Raw genomic sequence first — 24,892 nt, forward strand, 5'->3', positions numbered from 1 at the left:
CACAGAAAGTTGAGCTGCCATATTTTAATATCAACTAGCTCAGAATTTTAAACATGATATATATATATTATATGTTATTTTGGTTTTGGAGTGATATATGTGGATATATTACCTGTCAAGATTTTATATCACCCGAGCCGCTAGGCGAGGGTGATATTTTATCTTGGTAGGTAATATATCCACATATATCACTCCAAAACCAAAATAATAATTTTATTATCCTTCCCGTGCCGAGTTAAGACGATTTTAAAATAAATCATTGTTAATTCAAATGAAACGTCGAAATAAGATTCCCTTTAGGATACCCCTTCACCATAACATGACGTCACATAAATACATGACGTATCATCTTTCGAACATAACGGATGTAAACAAGAGAAAAGGAGCAGTCTGTTGAACGCACTTTTTTGAAATTAATATCAAGCTTTCACAAGGTCATATTTGTTTTCTATACTGACGAGAATATGTATCATTACTCTATTTTGGTAAATATTTATCATTTGACAGTTTAAAAGTGCTTGTAAATCGGAATTTATATCGCGTAAAATCAAACCGTACGCGCATCGCACGGCGCATGTTGTTTACAACGTGGGGTACCCATCGGGGAAATTTAATGTGCATATTACCCGTCTGGCTCGGTAATATCAATTTTTTTCGGGTGATCAATATCCAATCAAAAAGGCGGAAAAAATCTGGAAGGGTAATAAATATATATATATATATATATACATACATACATACATGTTTTACTTTTGATTTACACTGAAACTAAATAGCTAGAAACATAACACCACTGTGGCATGTAACATGTACATATTTACATAAAATTCTAGGCTGGTACAAATGTACATGAAAATGAAAGCTCAAAAGCTTATTTTCTACAGAAGCATTAGTATTTGATACATACAATATCAACAGTATTGATTGTAGGTGTGTCATATATATTTAAGAAATGTAAAAGTAAAATTTAATAAAAAAATTGAATGACCAACACTTTTTGAATCTTAAAGTTACCCTTGTGATAAATAAATCTATATCTCTGACATAATGAAAATTTCATATAAGAAACAGAACAACATTTTACAAATTCTGCAAAAAAGTCGATTAAATGTGTGCCTATGTCTAAAACAATCATTATTTTCTAAATGTTCTTGTTTGTTAAATAATAATAATAACAATAAATTTTGAGTTACAAAGTAAGGATTATTTTAATATTTAAAATCAAGCAAAATAATAATTAGAAATTTTAACTGAAACATGAAAAAACTGAAATGTAACACCATTACCGCGATTTAAATAATGACACACTGTTTTCAAAATGGCCGACATATGGTATACGTTGGTTTGCAGTTGCCCCGGATGAAGAATATAGCGGAGGTTGTGATGAATACACTGGTGGTCGTACATATAGTGCAGGGGTGACGGCAGAGGTCGCTTTAACACCAGTACAAACTTTGTATAGAATGTAGCCAGCACCTACCAGCAGGGCTATACCAACACAAGCCCCAATAACGGCGCCCACGATAAGTGGCGTATTGTCAGTTTCTTCGTCTGCAAAAAAAATAATGACAAGGTAATGTATCTTTAACATATCAAAGAACGATATTTCAGACGTAATACATATCAGACATACACAATATCAAGTTTGCAATGAAAGTAGAAATCTAAACACGATAAAAAGATTAAACATTTTGCAGTTATATAGTTAAAAATAAACCTTGCTCCTTTTCTTCGCATACATTGTTGATACATTCAAGAGAAATGGTTGCACACGTGACATTGTCATCACAAAATCCACCTAACCGACCATCTGTAAAATTATAGTAAAAATGAAATTTGAAGTTTGAAAGATAAACTATAGCGTTCTTTATATAACTATCATATATCATTTTGTAAATATTTATATAAAAACGTATTTGTTTTGAAGTTCATAAAATTCGAATATTGACGATTATTGACTTTGCTCTATAAGCTACACTACTTTTTCTCTACATCCGAAGATTTATATGTATATATGTATGTGTGTGTGTGTGCGTGCGTGTATATATGTATGCGCGTGCGTGCGTGCGTGCGTGTATGTATGTATGTATGTATGTATGTATACATATATTTTTCAAATGAACAAAAAAATGAAAAGAATTGCAAAACTGATATTTTTTACTAAATAAGGGATCCTCATTGATATAATAATAAATTACCCTGTTTACAATATATGTCAATCACGCGATATCCGTCGTTGCAGACGACACATATTTTACCGTCCTGTAAACAACCACCATCTGTGAGAGCACTACATTCCGCGGAATCTATGCACGAACCACCAAATTCACCAGCTGTAAAAAGGCAGAATCTTGTATCATGCTAAAAAGACTTCTTAAAGGGACTCCACTGAGGTATTTTGACATGATGGGACTGAAAATATTTTTGCAGATAAATGTACCATTTGATGTAGGTTTAGACCACTTATCTTTGTGCAAAATTTCAGATCATTCGCGCACTTCGTTTTCCAGAATAATTATTCAAATTGTAAAAAAATGACCCAAAATGAAAAACGTTTAAACGCTAATCACTCAAATCGGGCTAAGAAAATCATTAAAATACGTTTTTCAATTTATTTCATAGTATATTTCTTAACTACCTTTGCATATATTTCTGTTTAAAGTATCCCAGCTCATTTATGTAAGAAATTCAAATGTTATGTTTTTAGGCTTTTAAACCTCAGTGAAGTCCCTTTAAAATCAGCCATTTAAGTATTCAATATTATACCAACAGAAATTGAAATAATTAACAACAGAAACTGAAATAATTTACCTAAAAAAACATGAAATTATTCACCAAAAGAAATTGAAAAAGTTTACCAACAAACAAATGAGAGCATAATTATACCAACAGAAATTGAAATGATTTACCTGCAGAAAGTGAAAATAATAACAGCATATTTTGAATAATTTACCAGCAGAAATTGCAACAATTTACCAGCAGAAATTGCAACAATTTACCAGCAGAAATTGAAATAATTTACCAGCAGAAATTGCAATAATTTACCAGCAGAAATTGAAATAATTTACCAGCAGAAATTGAAATAATTTACCAGCAGAAATTGAAATAATTTACCAGCAGAAATTGCAATAATTTACCAGCAGAAATTGCAATAATTTACCAGCAGAAATTGCAATAATTTACCAGCAGAAATTGAAATAATTTACCAGCAGAAATTGAAATAATTTACCAGCAGAAATTGCAATAATTTACCAGCAGAAATTGAAATAATTTACCAGCAGAAATTGAAATAATTTACCAGCAGAAATTGCAATAATTTACCAGCAGAAATTGCAATAATTTACTAGCAGAAATTGCAATAATTTACCAGCAGAAATTGCAATAATTTACTAGCAGAAATTGACATAATTTACCAGCAGAAATTGAAATAATTTACTAGCAGAAATTGCAATAATTTACCAGCAGAAATTGCAATAATTTACCAGCAGAAATTGCAATAATTTACCAGCAGAAATTGCAATAATTTACCAGCAGAAATTGCAATAATTTACTAGCCGAAATTGCAATAATTTACCAGCAGAAATTGCAATAATTTACTAGCAGAAATTGACATAATTTACCAGCAGAAATTGCAATAATTTACTAGCAGAAATTGACAATAATTTACCAGCAGAAATTGAAATAATTTACTAGCAGAAATTGACATAATTTACCAGCAGAAATTGAAATAATTTACTAGCAGAAATTGACATAATTTACCAGCAGAAATTGAAATAATTTACTAGCAGAAATTGACAATAATTTACCAGCAGAAATTGCAATAATTTACCAGCAGAAATTGCAATAATTTACCAGCAGAAATTGCAATAATTTACCAGCAGAAATTGCAATAATTTACTAGCAGAAATTGACATAATTTACCAGCAGAAATTGAAATAATTTACTAGCAGAAATTGCAATAATTTACCAGCAGAAATTGCAATAATTTACCAGCAGAAATTGCAATAATTTACCAGCAGAAATTGCAATAATTTACTAGCAGAAATTGCAATAATTTACCAGCAGAAATTGCAATAATTTACCAGCAGAAATTGCAATAATTTACCAGCAGAAATTGCAATAATTTACTAGCAGAAATTGACATAATTTACCAGCAGAAATTGAAATAATTTACTAGCAGAAATTGCAATAATTTACCAGCAGAAATTGCAATAATTTACCAGCAGAAATTGCAATAATTTACCAGCAGAAATTGCAATAATTTACCAGCAGAAATTGCAATAATTTACTAGCCGAAATTGCAATAATTTACCAGCAGAAATTGCAATAATTTACTAGCAGAAATTGACATAATTTACCAGCAGAAATTGAAATAATTTACTAGCAGAAATTGACATAATTTACCAGCAGAAATTGAAATAATTTACTAGCAGAAATTGACATAATTTACCAGCAGAAATTGAAATAATTTACTAGCAGAAATTGACATAATTTACCAGCAGAAATTGAAATAATTTACTAGCAGAAATTGAAATAATTTACCAGCAGAAATTGCAATAATTTACCAGCAGAAATTGCAATAATTTACCAGCAGAAATTGAAATAATTTACCAGCAGAAATTGCAATAATTTACTAGCAGAAATTGCAATAATTTACCAGCAGAAATTGAAATAATTTACTAGCAGAAATTGCAATAATTTACCAGCAGAAATTGCAATAATTTACCAGCAGAAATTGCAATAATTTACCAGCAGAAATTGCAATAATTTACCAGCAGAAATTGCAATAATTTACCAGCAGAAATTGAAATAATTTACCAGCAGAAATTGAAATAATTTACCAGCAGAAATTGCAATAATTTACCAGCAGAAATTGAAATAATTTACCAGCAGAAATTGCAATAATTTACCAGCAGAAATTGAAATAATTTACTAGCAGAAATTGAAATAATTTATCAGCAAATATTGAAATAATTTATCAGCAGAAATTGAAATAATTTACCAGCAGAAATTGCAATAATTTATCAGCAGAAATTGAAATAATTTACCAGCCGAAATTGAAATAAATTACCAGCAGACATTGAAATAATCCAAAACTAGTAAAAGCAAAAATTATAATACATGCAATACATAATTTATAGAGAAATGTATATAATACCAGCAGGAATTCCAGCTAATGGATCTGTGACAGTGCCATAAAACTGTATACTCCAGTAATAAAGATTCATACCTAGGTATAGATTTTAATATATTAGAATTCATCTTAAAGTCAAGTCAAATAGTATACAAACGTGCCAAAAATAATTGTTTTATTTCATAGTTTAACGCAAGGTAGACCCGTTCTTGGCAAAATATTGTTTTATGTGCCCACGTTACCAGCAAATGTTTGTTACAACAAAATGCTTTCTTGTATTTATACTAATGGCATCTGATTTATGTATACACAAATCTACTTTATATCATCATTTTCATGATAAATTAACATAGATCTATACTATATTATAAAACTTTTATATCTCATAATGAAGCTGTTTTTCTTATCATATTTCTGGTGGTTTGTTGTTGATTTTTTTATATGTGATTTTAGAAAAAAATATGTAAACACATCTATCAATAAGATAAACATACTTGTTCCAACGTTTGCATCCGACATATTTAATGTCCAGTCACCTTCCGGGTTTTCGCCCCATGTATGAACGGACATAAAATCCCAGGTTATTGACGACGACGACGAATCGTTAGTTCTCGATCTAAATATTTTACTTCGGGTACCCGACGGGGAGTCAATGAAGAATTCAACATTTCCTCGTCTCGAGGCACGGTATCTTATGGTAACAATCAAATGCTCTAGATAGCTTATGAAACACTGGCTGGCAGAGTACGTGCTCACTATCGATGACGTCACTGAATTTCTTTAAAATATATAAGTGGAATATTGATTGATTATCATTAGTAATATAGTTCCAATATACATGTAAGTTTTAAATAAGCAGAAAGAAAAACAACAGCACAATAGCGTCAATTTCTTTACTTTCGGAATAATACTACACGTATTGCATGTGCTACATTTTCCCAGGTGATTTTGTTAATCTAAAGTCATGATTTCTTACGGCTTGAAAAAAAAATTTCAACTCTTCAAATGAAATATAAATTTTCCAATAACAAAACTAAATTAGTTGAAAAGCATTAGAAATAAATTGGCCATATACATTTTGACATTACAGGTATTATATGACATTTAATATATTCATATTATAACAATTATTTTCCGATTAAAGCTAATATTTTGTATAATACGATGATAAGATCAGTTACCTATCCACGTCAATTTGCGTTGATGAGCAGATTGTACTAGAAGGTACATTTTTCCAAGATGGCGCGTTGTCCACCATCGCCTCAGCGTCCATTAACCCGAATCCGAACCAATGACTTACTACAAGTATAGGTTAGTAATAATTATTATTAGTAAGCATGTACAGTTAAATTGATGGAGCGCCTGTTCTGCTCTTTATCACTTATTTAAATTTTGCTTATCAATAAACACTAACCAATTTAGTTTTTGAAATAATATTTTTAACACTTATCGATCAATGCAAAATTTACTAGACTAAATTATGTTGGAATAGATTTGAAATATTTGAATATTTAATAATATTTGAATAATTAACAACATGAATCTATATGGTACATCATGTTTCTATAATATACCTGTTTTACCAGCAGCATTCGTGTAGAAATTTGCGTCAGCATGTAGACCTGAAGATATAGAATATTCAACCAACATATGCTGCATGTCTCTCCACGTCAGTGCTGGACTGAAAACAATAATGACTTATTAATTTTGAGGGATGGATGAGGAAACATTTAGTACATAGTGCTTTACTTGCTAGACAATACTTGACCGTATTGCATGACAATTTTATAGAGTGGTAGTTATCAAAGATGAAAATTAATCGGATATGACATAATTATGTATGTTATCATACTTTGCTTGTAGTGTTAATGCAAATATTCCGGAAGCTAGAGGGCAAGCTGATGAGGTCCCCGTGAAGTCATTCACACAGGTGTTATTGGGTCCTGTTGTAACCTGCAAAATAAAAAATAACTCAGTCATATACACAACGGAATTTAAACTTTTAAACGAGTCTCGTTACAGTGTTTTAAAAGGAAAATATTATAGTTTGAAGATATACGATAAAACTCAACAAATAAATTATATTTTCATAATCTAATGCGTGTAAAGGAATAAAATATAAGATTAAAACAATAAAATATTAAAATAGATCTAACAATGAAGACAAAACTTTCAAATTGTAATATAATACATGAACTTTTAATAAAATTTCAATTTTGAGCAGTAATCATTTGAAACTTTAAAAGTATATTCTAATTTTTGGTGCATTTGATTATCCTTTATGATTATATAAATGTGTATAATTTGACTTTATTGCATACGTTACTATAATTAGTAATAAAAATGCGTTTATTTTTTCTGAATATGACATGCGAAAATCCCGTATTTGAGCAAGTGTGCCAATAAGTCATATTGGCGCACTTGCCAAGTGTGCAAAATTCCATATTGAGGCTATTTCCGGTTATCACGCACCTGTTGTACAGTAACGGCAGAACGTCCGCGCGTATACACGTTACGTAATTGACAGCCGCATCGCAAAAAAATGGCCGTCGAAAGGAAGTTGAAATCTTTAACGAATCGCTTGATGGATTTAGATAAAATAATCGAACAACAATAAATATAATAGAACAATTACGGTATTGCTTAATTTTATTCCAGTCTGAAAAATTGCTGCGGAACATATGCAATAAACAGGTCATTATATACATGGGGCAAGTGTGCCTTTATTTAGTCCATATTGGCAATGGCACACTTGGTTCAAATTTGCCCTCTGGCAAATAAGTCACCAAGTGTGCCAATATGGACTAACGGCACACTTGCCCCATGTTATAACCTCTACATATTTAATATAATTTCATAAATTAGCACTTTTACAAATTAGTTAGATAATCAAAGGTCCAAGTACTATAATTTATATGCCATGCTCAAAAATATCAAATTAATGCATTTACAATTCGTGCGTTTGGGAAGTCACCACTGTAAGTTGCGGCAAGAATAGCTGTACAATGTTCGGAGTACCAAGTCGGCGCAGATGTCTCCGACACGGCGGCAATAGCTATCGTATAAATACTATTAGCATATCCGTCGGCATTACAATCATCATAATCTCCTCCGTTACCAGACGCCCACGAATATATCACACCCTTACCGCCTCTACCCTGTAACCATGGATATAATGTTAGCTATAATTCTTGTCATACGACTTAAGATATAATAAATACATTTGTAAAGATTCACTCAATGATATATTAAATATATTTATAGAAAATCACTCAAAGATACATATATGAAATATATTTATAAATATTCACTCAATGCTATACTAAATATATTTATTATTATTATATGATCTAAAAATAGCTGCAATCTCATTGGTCCAAACTGTAGTCAACAGAACTTTTTATAAAATCACATTCACTGGGGGTAGTATCATATTAACTGGCTAAATTGGATTTTCCAAGTCTAAAAATAGATTGAGACTCATATTCAATGACCATTCACCGTAGACTGTTAATTACGTGTGCTAATTAAAAAATAATTGTTGCGTTTTGTTCTTTATAGCATATTTCTCGATTGAAATATCATTACTTTAGCCTAGGTCACAAATAAGAAAATGCCGCCGGGCGGCGTCTGTTTCTCCAAAAAATCGCAATATCGGCCGGCGTCCGTCCGGCGGCAGTGACTATCGGACGGCAGCAGCTGAAAATTTTGCTCATCGGGCGGGCGCCTTCGAGTTTTAAGTAATACTTAAAAGCTAACGGCGGCCGGACGATAATTTTTGGGGTCACTGAGTATAAATATCATCGAGCGGATGATTTTTTGATCGGGCGATTTTTTGTTCTACTAAAACAGCGTCCGATTTAAAAGGCGTCCGGGCGGACATCGGCCGGGCCCCGCCCGGTGCCTGAATAGAGACAAGTAGTCAAACGATTATCGCCCGGTACCCGGACGATTCATGTACAGGCACCGGGCGGTCATCGTTTTGTCATCCGGCGACCGGGCTGCTTGTGTTTGTTGTAATTTCAGCTTGAAGAAGTTGTAATTGCCTCAAAAATATATTTGTGAATTTCTTTTAAATACTAGTAACATGAATTTTTTCTTCAATGTCCATGCGAATGTCTGATTGATTTTCGCCTTCTACGGCCTCGATACTGGCCGTTGGTGACTTGTTGTCAACAACACGGCCAACTCCTTGACCTTCCCGCTGACTTCTTTGCTGGCATAATTACAACTGGCTGATTTATCTATGATGTCATTAAATGTAAAGTCATTGTCGCCCGGCGCCCGCGCGGCAACCGTCCGATTCACTTTTAAATCGTACAGGCGCCGTACGGACATCGGGCGGCGACCGCCTAATCCGGTAAAATCCACTCGGCAAAAAATCGCCCGACGACTGTTTCATTCATGACCACGCAAGGCATCAGATTTAAAATCGCCCGGCGACCACGACATCAAAAAATCTGCCGATTTTATAATCAAAGCACTGAATGTACTGATGGGGAGGCTATGACAGAATGTTTCAGACTTATAGTTTCTTTTCTTTTTGCTTAAAATGTGCTGTTATTTCAATTATTACCAAAATAAGAAGATATGCACATTGTGTCATTTATCCTTACTGTTGTGTTCAACCATTCATATATATGGTTAATATGGTTGACTATTCATTTTGTTAATATTCCAGAACATTTCATTGAGGTCTACATTCGGACTGCTAATCCTGCAAATTTTGAAAAACCTAAACTGTCAATAATAAATGACATACCAGAAAGTATGACGACTGTTCATTATAAGATAACAATAACATTTTACAACTGACTGTTCCTTATCAAAATATTCTAGGACAGTTCATCATAAATACTTTATGTCATTTTAATATCATTGAATGATAATAACAACTGCAAGTTATGCAACATTTTTATTGAACATAAAAATTATACATGTCATGTACCATAATTGAGATCGATAAGATACTGTCTTGTGATGAGTATTAATATCCATTCTCTACGGACAGAAAGATATCTTCTTCCGAAGCAAATCTGGAATAAAATCACGTTTCAGAAAATTATTCCCATTTCATTACTCGTCGCTGACTTTGACGGCTTCGGATATTTATTAAAACTAAATATTTCTTGAAAAAATACATATCTGCAAAGCTTATTCAAAATTGAATCAACCTAAGTGAAAATTGATCAGGAAGTTATATCTTCTTTTTTTACCGCCAACACTCAACCAACTTATGGTAGTTAATAGATAGATTCTACATGTATTTTTTAAACCTCACTAGCTTGAAATATAACTGCGGAAAATCTATTGTTAAAAGGGTGTGCGGTTATTACGTAGGGTTTTCCCTGTCGACCATTTCCCGCAAATAGATGAGAACATCGAAGCGTCAGTGCTATGAATGGTGTTATAATTTATAAATAGCGTGTTTTGGAAGTTTTTTGTTGAAACTTCTCCAAATCCCCCCAGAGGCGTGCACGTCGCGGAGAAGGCACACGGCAGGTCAAGGTCAAGTCATCTCAAGTACCAGAGGTGATTGGTTGACCTGTCGTGACTTTCTCTGGAGGTTTGGCGCTAATGAATGCCATTTTTGTTGTCGTCAGTCAGGAAGTTGATGCCTTGCCAGTATTGTCGTCTCCTTTACCACCAACGAACGAAGAATGGGCTACCAGGAAGATACGGCTTGAAAAAGACGTCCCCGATGCTATAATCTCGGACATATGGTTATTCCGGCCCCGAGTATAAATAAACTTAAAACACACACACTTTTGTTCAAAACAAAACAAAAAAACAACAACACATTTTCTGTAGTATTTTTTGTAAAATGAATACGAAATTCCTCTTATGCCGCCGATTATTTTTAGAACACAAACATATAAGTTTTTTTATTTGATTTATTCAAATAAACATTAATCACTTCAGCGCCCGCAAATAACGTTTTCAAATTAAAGTTTCGTAAGATATGTTGATGAATTCCCGATGCTAAACTGTAAGTCATTCGTATATATATGCGTTTTTTGTTGTTTTTTAAGCCTCTTATTCTTTAATATCTCATAATCTGTATTGAAAATTTGAATTTTATTACACATGGACTATCAAATTATGATGCGTTGCCCTAGAATTGAATAAACTTTCTAATTACACAATACGGGATCATTCATTTGATTGAAGACTGATCTTCTTTGCGTCTCTGAAATAATTATTTCCTTGTTAAAACATATTTGACCACATATTTCTGTCATTTAACTGTTCACTTTACGTACAGCTATATGATATAGCGGTTTATGAGCGTTTTCCGCGTACAGCCTCCTAGGGTGTACTAATAAGTTAGTTTTCCTTAGTTATCACGCAAGCACGATCCATGTCTCTGATGTAAGCGACAATTTACCATTATTTGTCTTTAAAAAATATTAAGGACTATTAATGGTTTATATCAACAAAAGAACATGCATGATATTGAGACTACGGTGTTGCAACGTTCTAGTTAATGACCCGTCATAAACAGTTGGTCGCTGCGTAGTAATTGGAAAATTGTTATCAAAAATAATAAAGAATATTTGCCACCTAATTAAAGCATTTACTTATAAATTTTCAATTATGCTTTTTTGTTAAAAAATTATTGATAAAGTTATTATGTAGAAGGGTTTTCATACCAGAACTATTTATTACAGACGTACGTATGCCTACACCTGATTACCGCGGCAGTATGACGTCACGGAGTAGTGATTTTGAAAAAATAACAAACAAAAATCAAGAATTTTTCAGAGAATTATTATCTGATATGAAATTAAAGAATGAAAATATTTTCATATTGTAAATGTCTGTGATGAGTGATGAGTCAGCTTAGAAAAAATCAAGGTACTATTTTTTGACCTGATTACCGCGGCAGTAAGATTTGACGGACGGTATTAACATTGGGTCGGCATAGCCTCCCCAAAAATCGTTTAATCGGACGGCGCCCGTTTGATTTGTGACCTAGGCATTACTGTTATACTTAAAGGCTAAACCGCATCGATGAGTATAAACTTGAATTACTTTCGTATGCGCAGCGTTCGCGTAGTCATTGCACGCCTAACACGTGCGTCTTTTTTCCCGCACTTCAACGAGGCAGAATTTGTACATGTATATAAGGTTGTACTTTTTCGTGATTTTTTCTTTAAAATTCTGAGCCTATTCATATAATAAAACAATTATTGACTAGTGAGCCATTGAATATGATGTGATATTCACCGGCAGAAAGTCATATTGACCTCGGCTATCGCCTCGGTCAATATGTCATCTGCCGGTGAATATCACATCATATTCAATGGCTCACTAGTCAATAATTGTATAATATTCACTCAAAGATACATTTATGAAATATATTCTATTAACATTGACTCAGATGCATTAAATAAATTTGTAAATATTCACTCAAAGATAATTTAACATATTTATAAATATTCACTCAAAGATATATTAAATATGTATACTTTAAATAATCACTAAAAACCCAGACACAATGACCTTACGTTTGAGTCTTGTCAAAACGTTTACCTTAGTCACCCCTGTTTGTAAAGCTTCCCGTTGTATACTGGCTAGTGAATAAAACGTTTCGCCGTCATCACTAGGACCCCAGCTATTACTATATATATCGATGCTCGCGAGCTCGTGCGTTAACGCTAAAGCTTCGTCTGCTTCAGAAGCAGGGTACGTGTCGTCTAAAATACGTATTGCTGTAGAATAAACGTAAAATACTATTATAATTTTCCTGAATATTGTCAGGACTATTCCTCAGCAGTTCATCGAGATTCACCATCAAGAGGACTATGTTAGTTGTTTCGATGGATTTTTACAAAGTTACTGTATGTCGTAAAGAGTTTTCAGACTATTACTTAGCAACCAATAAGAACCTTAAAACTTCATAGGTGTGCACATAAGTAGCTGTTTTGGTTCAATAATTTTTTCAGGAAGTAATTCCCCTTCTTTATGCTTTTTGTTCGGACTATTTCATCCTGACTACCAATGCAAGTAGAGTGCATATTATATAGCAGACTTATATTCTAGAAAACACTTATAAATAACTATATACGTAACGTGTTTATATGTGTATGCATGTACTTAGAATCGGGTCATCTATGACTGCTTTATTTCGAAGGCTGGTTTAAGTGTAGTGTTATTTTAATAAGCCCCTTCAACGTAAGTATTTAATATATATGAAAAATCGCTTAAAAGGTACTAGTAATGGTAGCTTATATATTTTTTATCTAGGAACTATTTTAACCTGGTATGGAAGCCTCATATGCCACGCCCACTATAACAAACCGGTATTCTTGACAGCTGCCACAACACCTGCACAATTTGTACCATGTCTGTAACAAAATTATCCCAATAACAGTTGGTTCAAATATCAGAACTTTTATGCTTAAATATTATAAAAGTTAGTTCAAATATCAGACATTTTATGCTAAAATATTATAAAAGTTAGTTCAAATATCAGACATTTTATGCTAAAATATTTTAAAAGTTAGTTCAAATATCAGACCTTTTATGCTAAAATATTATAAAAGTTAGTTCAAATATCAGACCTTTTATGCTAAAACATTACTATTCAAATTGGATTTTAGCATGCTGCTTCATGTACGGCACACAAACCCTGTCGGTGAAAAAAGCTAGCTCACCACTGCATGAGAATGGTTTATGCCTTTACATATTGGATACTTTCCTTTATATTAATTCACCACCTTTAGTTTTTGCACTCGACAAATTGTAATGCTCATTATAGCATAAAATCGGCTATTTTCCCCTCTTTTGCCCATGTTATAACGGGACCAAAACCATGTGTTAACATAGTCACGCGCTCTTGTTATAGCCCGGTTTCACCTATGCGCAATACATACAGGGCCCAGTAAACAAACAAACAAACAAAAAATGACGATTTGGCCTGTTTGTCAAAGAGGCACGCGCTCTTGTTATATTCGAGGGCCTCAATCGCATATTCAAGTAACTATGCCGGAAAAACGGCGTATAGACATCGGTGCTAATCTTGGTTGTCGCCCTTTCTAAGAAACGGACAGTTGTCAATGTAAACAAATGCAGTAGAATCTACCTGTCATTCAGTTTAACACTCCGATTAACTTACAAAACTAGATAACACAAAATTAATATGAGAAATGTTTTTTATTTATGTTAATACTGATAAATGCTCTTTATATTTCTTTGAGAGAATAATGCTTAGTGCCTGATTTTTTTGTAAACTTGTTTGCTTGAAAAGAAAAACCGATTCTGATGTCACTGATCTTTTTCTACCGTCAATCTGAAATCATTCTAAGAATTTCTGAGGGTCATATTTTGTCTTGGGTAAAGGGTAGAGTAATGTAATGTTTTTTTTTCTTGAGATAATAAATCTCCAAAGGCCAAACTTTGTTAAATCAATTAAAATTCAAAATTTCGTTCGGTTCCGAGAATTTTCCAAATTGTTGGCCCCGGAAAAATGAAACGCATACGTAAAACATAGAATTGGATAAATACCGTCCAAGCACAAGAATTTAATGTAATTGTGTTTTGTATAAACTATACATCACGACTCTGTTTGAAAATTTTATGCTATAATAGCGTCAACGCACGTTTATTTCGTGTTATAAAGTCTGCAGAGTCCCTCGGAACTGTTGGAGACCTCGCCCTACCGGGCTCGGGCACCAACCGTTCCTCGGGACTCTGCAGACGTTATAACACGGAAAAACGTGCGTTAACCCTATATTGTGACTTATGACGATCTACCAAAGTCGTTACAGTTATTTTTCATGAAATTTACAAGGGTAACTTTTAGTGTTGCAATATGTATTAAAAATGCATGACTTAGAAGCTAGTTAAAAACTTCTATTACATGATAAATTAAAGAGCGACCAAAGAACGACCAAAGAACATGAAAATAATGTATTTCCATTTTAGATTTAATAAGAAAATAACATATAAACCAAGTACCCATCATCATCGGGGGGTCCCACGTGTGATGGATCAGCACTGTCATATATGATGTCATAACTCAACCCAGCATTCTAAAATAAAAATACAAAAGTTATTATTTTTTTAAATATTGACAATTTGAATTATTTTAATCATTGTAGCATTATTATTTAATGTTATATAAATTGTATATGATAATTTCTTTACTCATAACAACAATAATCGTTACACTTTCCAATGTCCACTCGACAAAATGAAATAAATAAACGAACACGAACAAATATCCTTTACTGTATATTATTTCACCGGAATTGGTGTAAGTTTTCTTAAATAAGAATGTCTCATGTTTGAAATCGATATTGATATGTTGAAAGCAGAGGAGTAGCTATATACACGTATAGCTAATAGCTATATAATATCATATATATATAGTCATGTAAAAACGGGAGCATGATTTATATAGTTATAATTAAGGACTTACATAGTTACCAGAAAGATCACCATGATAAACATCTATACCGTCATCCACTATTGCTATGGTAATACCACTTCCGGTGAAACCTTTGTCCCACGCATTGTAAACATTCATACTTGGACTTTGACTTGTTTGCTGTTATGAAAACGTCAAATACTATAGTATCATACTTATAAATATGCTAGCATGCACCGGAGAGAAAATTCCAAGTAACTGTTTTGAAATGAGACGCTTAAAATCACACTTCATATTTCTTCCTATGGCAATACAAATTTTAGAGACGTGTTTTTGTAATTAGACTAAATAAAATACAAGAAGCGTTAGTAAATATCATAGAGTGCAAAGATGAAATAACTTTTTTTTTCAGTAAGAGAAAATATCACTAAGAACTCACCAATTGCCATTGGTCAGACCATTTGGCATCGCTGATTGGAACAGCTTTTTTAGTCCTGTGTTGATGGGTTAACTTTTGAATTTCTATCTGAAGCCAAAATAAATTCTCTGCATACAGTATACCCCGAATTCATACATTTATTTTCATTTTAAACGTTGACTAGTTAAAGTACATGAAATGACTTACGACTTATGCCCATGTCCTATATCTATATTATCATATAATTTTATTCGTACTGTATTAAGAAGTATTCTATTGTCATTTTTATATCACTAATTTTGTTTCGATTAAAATCATTTTTAATTGCTGTTCATGAAACAAAAGAGCGCCTAGAACAAATGTCTTTCCTCACAATAAACATCTGAAACATCTGTCGTCAAATAAACATCTAGAACAAATATCCTCCTCACAATAAACATCTACAACAAATATCCTCCTCACAATAAACGTCTGTAAATAACGATGAATACCTAAAACACTTGTTCTCACGATGAACATCTAAGTCAAATGTTCTCACAATCAGCATTCAGAAAAAATAACCCAGTCCAACAACGACATCACGTCTATAACAAATCTCTTAACATAACGATGGACGTCTGGAACAGTGATACTATTGTACAAATCTTCATACTTTATATCCTTACCTCACGACCAACATGTAGAATAAATATCCTTACCTCACGACCAACGTCTAGAATAAATATCCTTACCTCACGACCAACTTCTAGAACAAATATCCTTACCTCAAGACCAACGTCTAGAACAAATATCCTTACCTCACGACTAACGTCTAGAACAAATATTCTTACCTAACGACCAACTTCAGAACAAATTTCCTTACCTCACGACCAACATGTTGAACAAATAACATTACCTCACGACCAACGTCTAGAACAAATATCCTTACCTCACGGCCAACATGTAGAGCATATATCCTTACCTCACGACCAACATCTAGAACAAATTTTTCTTACCTCACGATCAACGGCTAGAAAAACATGTCCTTACCTCACGACCAAGGTCTAGAACAAATATCTTTACCACAAGACCAATTCTATAACAAATATCCTTACCTCACGTTCAACGTCTAGAAACAAATTTCCTTTTCCCAACGACCAACGTCTAGAACTAATATCCATAACCCACGACCAACCAACATTTAGAACAAATGTCCTTACCTCACGATGACGTTCGATAAGCTGGTCTATATCAACCGAGGGCGGAACAACAAACTCATATCTTGTGAGAACCTGAAACAGGTAATGGTTACATCTATAGCGTACTAAAACGATGTTTCCTCACATGTTAGCAGGTCTGGGACAAGAAATTGTTGTTTTTTTTTAAACAAAACTGATCACATATCCATAATTTTTTTTACAAATCTGGCATAAGCTAGGGAATAAGGTAAGCCTAATACAAACAAAATGTGAGATTATAGTGTATATAATACAATATTTTATTTTATTCATCAGGATATATGCGTATTTACAATAAAAAAAATGCGGTTACTATTTGTATGACATGTACGTATTTCCCCTGGTTCGTTTGATGATAAATGCTAGCCGGTATTTAGTAGATTTACCGCATAGAATAATTGTCAGTTGATAAAATATTTTTTTTGTTAATAATCATATTGTTAAGAGATCGGACGAGGGAGGTTTTAAATTGATACTATCAATCAAAATTGAAAACTTGATAACACTGTCCATTAAGTGTCGAGATTGCTCAAAAATCGCGATAAACAGTTGAAAGTAGACGGTGTAACGTTATAAACTAATGACCCCCGGTCATAACATTATGACTCCCCTTACGTAGAAAAATGATCCTCACATAGAAAAGTGGCCCACTTTCACCCACCCTGGTCATAACATTATGACTCCCCTTCACGTAGAAAAATTATCCTCACATAGAATAGTGGCCCCCTCCCACCCAAACTACATTTTGTATAAAGCCCTTATTGGACTCTTTCAAACATACAGTGTCAATATAATTATCCTCAGATAAAAATATGTAATGTCACATACATAGAATAGTGGCCCCCTCCCACCCAAACTACATTTTGTATAAAGCCCTTATTGGACTCTTTCAAACATACAGTGTCAATATAATTATCCTCAGATAAAAATATCAAATGTCACATACATAGAATAGTGGCCCCCTCCCACCCAAACTACATTTTGTATAAAGCCCTTATTGGACTCTTTCAAACATACAGTGTCAATATAATTATCCTCAGATAAAAATATCAAATGTCACATACATAGAATAGTGGCCCCCTCCCACCCAAACTACATTTTGTATAAAGCCCTTATTGGACTCTTTCAAACATACAGTGTCAATATAATTATCCTCAGATAAAAATATGTAATGTCACATGTGCGTGCTTGTGACCGAATCTTTTCACTACTATCGGACGGAATGGTTTCTAGCTACTATAACCGTAGCCTATCCTCATTCTGCAGGAAAATATAAATGAACTTGATCTATACATAAAGAGTAGAGTACTAGTAAATGCATTTTCTACAAATGACAACGGCTAGGGTCATTCGACTGCAGCACGATTTATATGCTCAAAGGTAATAAAACTATTAGGCTATTCACTCATCACTTGGCCTTATTTTGGGGGTACATGTATATATGGGTACTTATGCGTATCTTATTGGTCACATTTTTGGCATCACATAAAACATAGTCCTTTTGCATACCTCAATTGTCTTTAAACATTATAGAAAATGAAATATTTTACCGTCAGTTGCATGCATTTTCTTCTTTAAAATGAGACCGTTAGCTGTTTTAAAATTCTGACCAGATGACCGTTTCCAGTTTCAAAATGCTTAAATTACACTACACTTATGGTAAATATATAAAGCTGATATGCCCTCTTAAGGAAAAGGAAAAACTTGGAAATATCAACAACAACATCAACCGAAGTAGGTGTAGCTCCATTTAAAAAAAAGCGTTATGTTACCGCAATTCGAAAAATATATTGCACTGATAGTTAGTAGTTTAGTACGCATATTGCATGGGTTTTCCAGTTGAATGATCTTTGGCCGAGTCATGGCCCTTAAATAAAAATGTCTTGCTTGTCCGGACTACTTCTCAAAAATTACTGATGCAATTTCATCCAAACATTACAGGAATTACCAGTACAAAGCCTAGCTAGTTGTGCATATCATCGAGTTTTAACGGTTCAATGAATTTTGTCAGAGTTATGGCCCTTTAATTATTTTTAATTTTTAAACTTTGTCCGGACTACTCCTCTTATACCACTTATGCAATTTCAATGAAACTTTATTGGTAGGTCAAGTACTTGCGCATATTACACAGGTTTACCGCTTGAATGATTTTTGGACCAGTTATGGCCCCTGAATGAAAAAGGTATTAATAATGTTTGTCCGGACTACTCTTCATATACCGTTAATGCAATGAAACTTTACAGGATTGATTGGTAGGTCAAGTACTTGTGCATAATACACATTTTTTTTCCATTGAATGATTTTGGCTGAGTAATTGTCCTTTAATTAAAAAAGTGGTTTTTGTATTGCCAGTTACACAAAAGTTTATCTGGGATACTCCTCATAAACTACTGGTCAATTTCATCAAAACTGTAGGAGGAATGATCAATACCTTGTCTAGTTGTGCATCTCATCAACATTTTTGGTTCATTGATTTTTGTCCTTTCATGATTTTCATTTTGAAATGTGTCCGGACTACTCCTGTAATACCGATGAAACTTTACAGGACTGATCGATTGCATATTGCACAAGCTTTTAGGTTGAATGACTTTTGCCGTTTTATGGCTACCATGAGACGACACATGTCATCACAGATGTCCCTTGTGTTGCAATAAAATAGAATAAATGTAAGCCTTAATATGCGCAGTGGTTATTGCGTTCAGCTTATAAGAACAGCATTTCAATTTCTAATAATGTTTCTAACATGTTTTGAGTGCATTATCAATATGAGCTTATTTCCAAATCATTTTATATAGTATGCATTCATTTCCTCTATTTTAACAATATTGATTCATGTATTAAGAGTTTATGCTTTGCTTACTTGAAGGTTAATCATAAATCACAAAAACCTAAAACAAATGATTATTGCACATTTATAGTTGGTTTCTATTTACACATAATATATGCATATGGCTTTCTTTGCTTATGATCAGCCATTTGTCACCCTATTAAGCTGACTTGAATTATGCTGAATATTAATCAGTGTAAAACTTCATGTTCTAAAGTAGCACTGTGTTAATGAAATTTAACATTCATTAATTAAATTGAAAAGTAACTAAGAAAAACATTAAACGACTTTTCCGGATCCGAACATTTACGAAACGAACACTTTATCACTGCGCTATTACGCACTTAACATAATTGAGGAAGGGTGCAGCTCGTAGAAAAATCAGGGTATAAATGTATGCTTTATTTGCGCGGTATTACTACAAAATGAATTGATAAAGAACTGATTTTACTCTCAGTCAAAATACCTAATTACATATAAAAAGACGATGGCCTATATAGCTGAATTGCATAGGTGAAGGCAAAATATGAAGAAAAAAAGAAAAGAAAATATTGCCTCCTCTTGGCAATGAACTCGCTCTTTACCGAAACTCTTTGTTTCCTCTAAAAATGGATAGCAGAATTTCCATTAGGCATATTTATAATACTTTAAATTTCATTTTTATAAGATTTTCTTTTTATAAGATGTTCGCTTATTCTTAGCGGGACCTACCGGTATCTTACCGTTGTTTTGACAGTATCGGGGGGAGTGGGGGGAGGGGTGTCATATTATATATATATGAGGGTCAGTATTTTATAGTATTTTATATAAAATGGTCATTATTCTATTGGGGTCTCTTTTCAACGTTACACCGGCTCTCGGACTCTTATACGGAGAATGGAGCGAAAAGATGACCACTTTTTGTCTCGCAAAAAAAATGGTTATGGTTATATGATCCGGCACTCAAAAGAGTACCCTTCAGAAATGACGCTGGTGAAATTTTTCATTTATATTGCGACGTCACGAACGTAATTTTGTTTAATCATCAGCGTGCGCCGAATCGTGTTCCTACGGAAGGTGCCAATTCATAATGTTCTATAAAAAAATAAACTCCTACGTAGGAGATAAAAAAGCCTAATTAGGAGTGTGTAACTCCTACGTAGGACTTTTAAACTCCTACGTAGGACTTTGTAACTCCTACGTAGGACTTTATAACTCCTACGTAGGAGATAAAAAAGCCTAATTAGGAGTTTGTTACTCCTACGTAGGACTTTTAAACCCCTACGTAGGACTTTGTAAGTCCTACGGAGGACTTTATAACACCTACGTAGGACTTTATAACTCCTACGTAGGAGATAAAAAGCCTAATTAGGAGTTTATAACTCCTACGTAGGACTTTTAAACTTAAACTCCTACGTAGGACTTTATAACTCCTACGTAGGACTTTATAACTCCTACGTAGGACTTTATAACTCCTACGTAGGAGATAAAAAAAGCCTAATTAGGACTTTTAAACTCCTACGTAGGACTTTGTAATTCCTACGTAGGACTTTATAACTCCTACTTTGGACTTTATAACTCCTAAGTAGGAGATAAAAAGCCTAATTAGGAGTTTATAACTCCTATGTAGGACTTTTAAACTCCTACGTAGGACTTTATAACTCCTACGTAGGAGATAAAAAAAGCCTAATTAGGACTTTATAACTCCTACGTAGGACTTTGTAACTCCTACGTAGGACTTTTAAACTCCTACGTAGGACTTTATAACTCCTACGTAGGATACATATCAAAGTACTGAAAGCACAGAGTTCGACGGACATGTATGCTAGAGTATAACTTAAGATAGCATATTATGTAGGAAAATAAATTATATGAGCCGCGCCATGACAAAAGCAACATAGTGCATTTGCGACTAGCATGGATCCAGACCAGCCTGCGCATGCGCGCAGTCTGATCAGAATCCATGCTGTCCGCTTACAAACCCTATTACAAATAGAGAAACTGATAGCGAATAGCATGGATCCTGATCAGACTGCGCGGATGCACAGGCTGGTCTGGATCCATACTGGTCGCAAACCCACTATGTTGGTTTTGTCATGGCGCGGCTCATATGTGTCAAGTTGTAATTGTGCAAGCCGCTTTAGTAAATACCTTTAGTCTGTAGCCAGAGATGATTTTGTCATTCTCTGCATATATTAAACGATGATTCTGTATTATGTACGTTTAGTTATATTTATTATACACAGGTACACAAAATGTATGGGTTAAACTTTGTTCAAAGTAGGATATACAATGTAATTCATTATTAAATGCATGCATAATGCTCCGCAAACCGATATCTTCTTAAACTTTACGGAGCAGGAACAAGACACTTCACTAAGTGTACCATCTTATTTCCTACAAAACTTCTACAAATAAAAACTAAAAACACTCGAATGCAATATGCGAGAACGCTTGTATTTAGGGACAGTACACAAGATGACATAATAAACGTGCAAATACATGTATAGCATAAAGCAATAAATATTGTAATTGGTTAATAAATTTTATCTCTGTCATATAAATGTTTTGCAAATCGTGGTCGACTCGTCCAGGAAAAACCAAAAACAAAAAACCCCTTTTAAAGTTTTTGAATTGATTTCAGTGTTATTTAAGGGAAAATATTTTTGGAAACCTGTGCCCATTTGCCATCACAGGAAAGTGACTGTCAAATACCACCGAATGTTGGGCCTCATCCTTGCAAAACATTTAACATTTATACAAAACGATGTAAAATGTCTACACTATGTTTCCGTTAAAAATTAAACAATACATTTTATTTAGGCAAAGCTTGTACGCTTTTAAAAAATTTTGCTTTTCACAAAATAATTTTGGCATTGAATTTGAATGTGTGAGTGTCCCTAAGAGTTGCTCGCTAGAAACTGATTTCCGAATATGAAAACCCCGATTAAATACAGCTCGAATCATTCGAGCGAACAAAGAATGTACATAAACCGGTTTTGTATTAAAAACGCTAGTACAAAGGTACTCATCTATACGTTGTAACGATGAGTACCAAATAGTCTTGTTCCTTCGCCGATATACCGGTCCGGAATGTTGAGATTTGCAAAGCATTCTGTATGCATTTCTTATAAAGTCATAAAGTCCTACGTAGGAGATACAAACTCCTAATTAGGATTTTTTATCTTCTACGTAGGAGTTATACAGTCCTACGTAGGAGTTTAAAAGTCCTACGTAGGAGATATAAACTCCTAATTAGGCTCTTTTATCTCCTACGTAGGAGTTATAAAGTCCTACGTAGGAGTTTAAAAGTCCTACGTAGGAGTTTAAAAGTCCTACGTAGGAGTTATAAACTCCTAATTAGGCTTTTTATCTCCTACATAGGAGTTATAAAGTCCTACGTAGGTGTTATAAAGTCCTACGTAGGAGTTTAAAAGTCCTACGTAGCAGTTACAAACTCCTAAATAGGCTTTTTTATCTCCTACGTAGGAGTTCATTTTTTTATAGAACATTATGAATTGGCACCAGGAAGCTTCCGTATGTGCCCCTTGTGATTAAATAATTGAAATGTGACTTTTAAATACATTTATAAGTTAATTTTAAGTCGGCTATGTTCAAAATGTTAAAATAATACCTTTCTCCTAAATTTGAGACCTAGTTTATCTTCTAAATCAGCTAGCTGTCCGTCATAAGACACCAATACACTGTTACTAGTTCCTTTTACCCGAGATGAAAATCCACCGGCATGAGAAAATACAACGATAAAAATGCATAATTGTAAACGCATAACTTTAAAAATACGTAGTTTTCCAAGCTTAATTTGTCCTCTGCTAAACCATATTAATTTTATCAAATTATCTCAAATAATTTCAAATATTTATAAAAATCGATTTAAAATGTGTTTACATTACAAAATCAAAGACTATTTCATCATATATGTTTTTTTTTCCAATGCGCGTCCTGCTACGTTGGTGAATATATTTATTGAAGCTTCTATACAGTATAATTTTATTTGCTATTGTTAGTTGATCATATATCGATTAAAACTTCTCACAGGTTATTTTAATTAAGTAATATTGACATCATTTATATTAAAAATAGCATTCCATACCACTATAAATGGACAAGGAGATTTCCAGTTATTTATATGTGGCCTGTGATAAAGAACAAGGAAATTTCCATATATTTACTTATAGCCTGAGGATATTTCCATATATCTACCTATAGCGCCTGACATAAATGACAAGGAAATTTGCATATATTTACTTATAGCCTGAGGATATTTCCATATATCTACCTATAGCCTGACATAAATGACAAGGAAATTTCCATATATTTACTTATAACCTGAGGATATTTCCATATATTTACCTATAGCCTGACATAAATGACAAGGAAATTTCCATATATTTACCTATAGCCTGAGATAATGGACAAGAAAATATTCATATTTACCGCATGTGGGAAGTTGGCGGCCTGGCGACCCAGCGGTCCAGCGGCGTGAAGTTGGCGGCCTAGCGGCGTGAAGTTGGCGGCCTAGCGGCCTGAACTTAAAAAAGAATACAAGTTTGGCAAAGAAATTAAAACGACTCTTAATTATTTTTTTAAGACATATCTTACCATTTAAAAGTTACATAAAAAAACAACAGATTTTTTTTTTATCTCTAGCGACCTGTCAGCCGGAAATTTTAATGTTGTAGAAATGTTATAAATATGATAAAAACGTTACTTTATGGGGTTCTTAAGACTACATTCTTGATATTTATAAGGTATATAAAAAGAAATAATAACTTTCAGAGAACTTTTTTATTTTCTCATTTTTGTGAAATTGGAGGCCCAGCGGCCCAGCGGCCAAAAATTTTAATGTTGTAGAAATGTTATTTTAACAATAAAACGGCATTTAATGACGTTTTAAAGAAAATTCTTGTTATTTAAAGGATAT

At 33.3% G+C, this 24,892-nt stretch overlaps 1 pseudogene; it reads right to left on the bottom strand.

Annotated features, from left to right (window-relative positions):
* Positions 1-735: 735 nt before the first annotated feature.
* LOC132747151 (neuroendocrine convertase 2-like) lies at positions 736-23,926 on the bottom strand (annotated as a pseudogene).
* Between the last annotated feature and the right edge of the window lie 966 nt (positions 23,927-24,892).

Source organism: Ruditapes philippinarum, unplaced genomic scaffold, assembly GCF_026571515.1.
Source record: "Ruditapes philippinarum isolate M1 unplaced genomic scaffold, ASM2657151v2 ctg8793_1_1_1_1, whole genome shotgun sequence".
Lineage (NCBI taxonomy): Eukaryota > Metazoa > Mollusca > Bivalvia > Venerida > Veneridae > Ruditapes > Ruditapes philippinarum.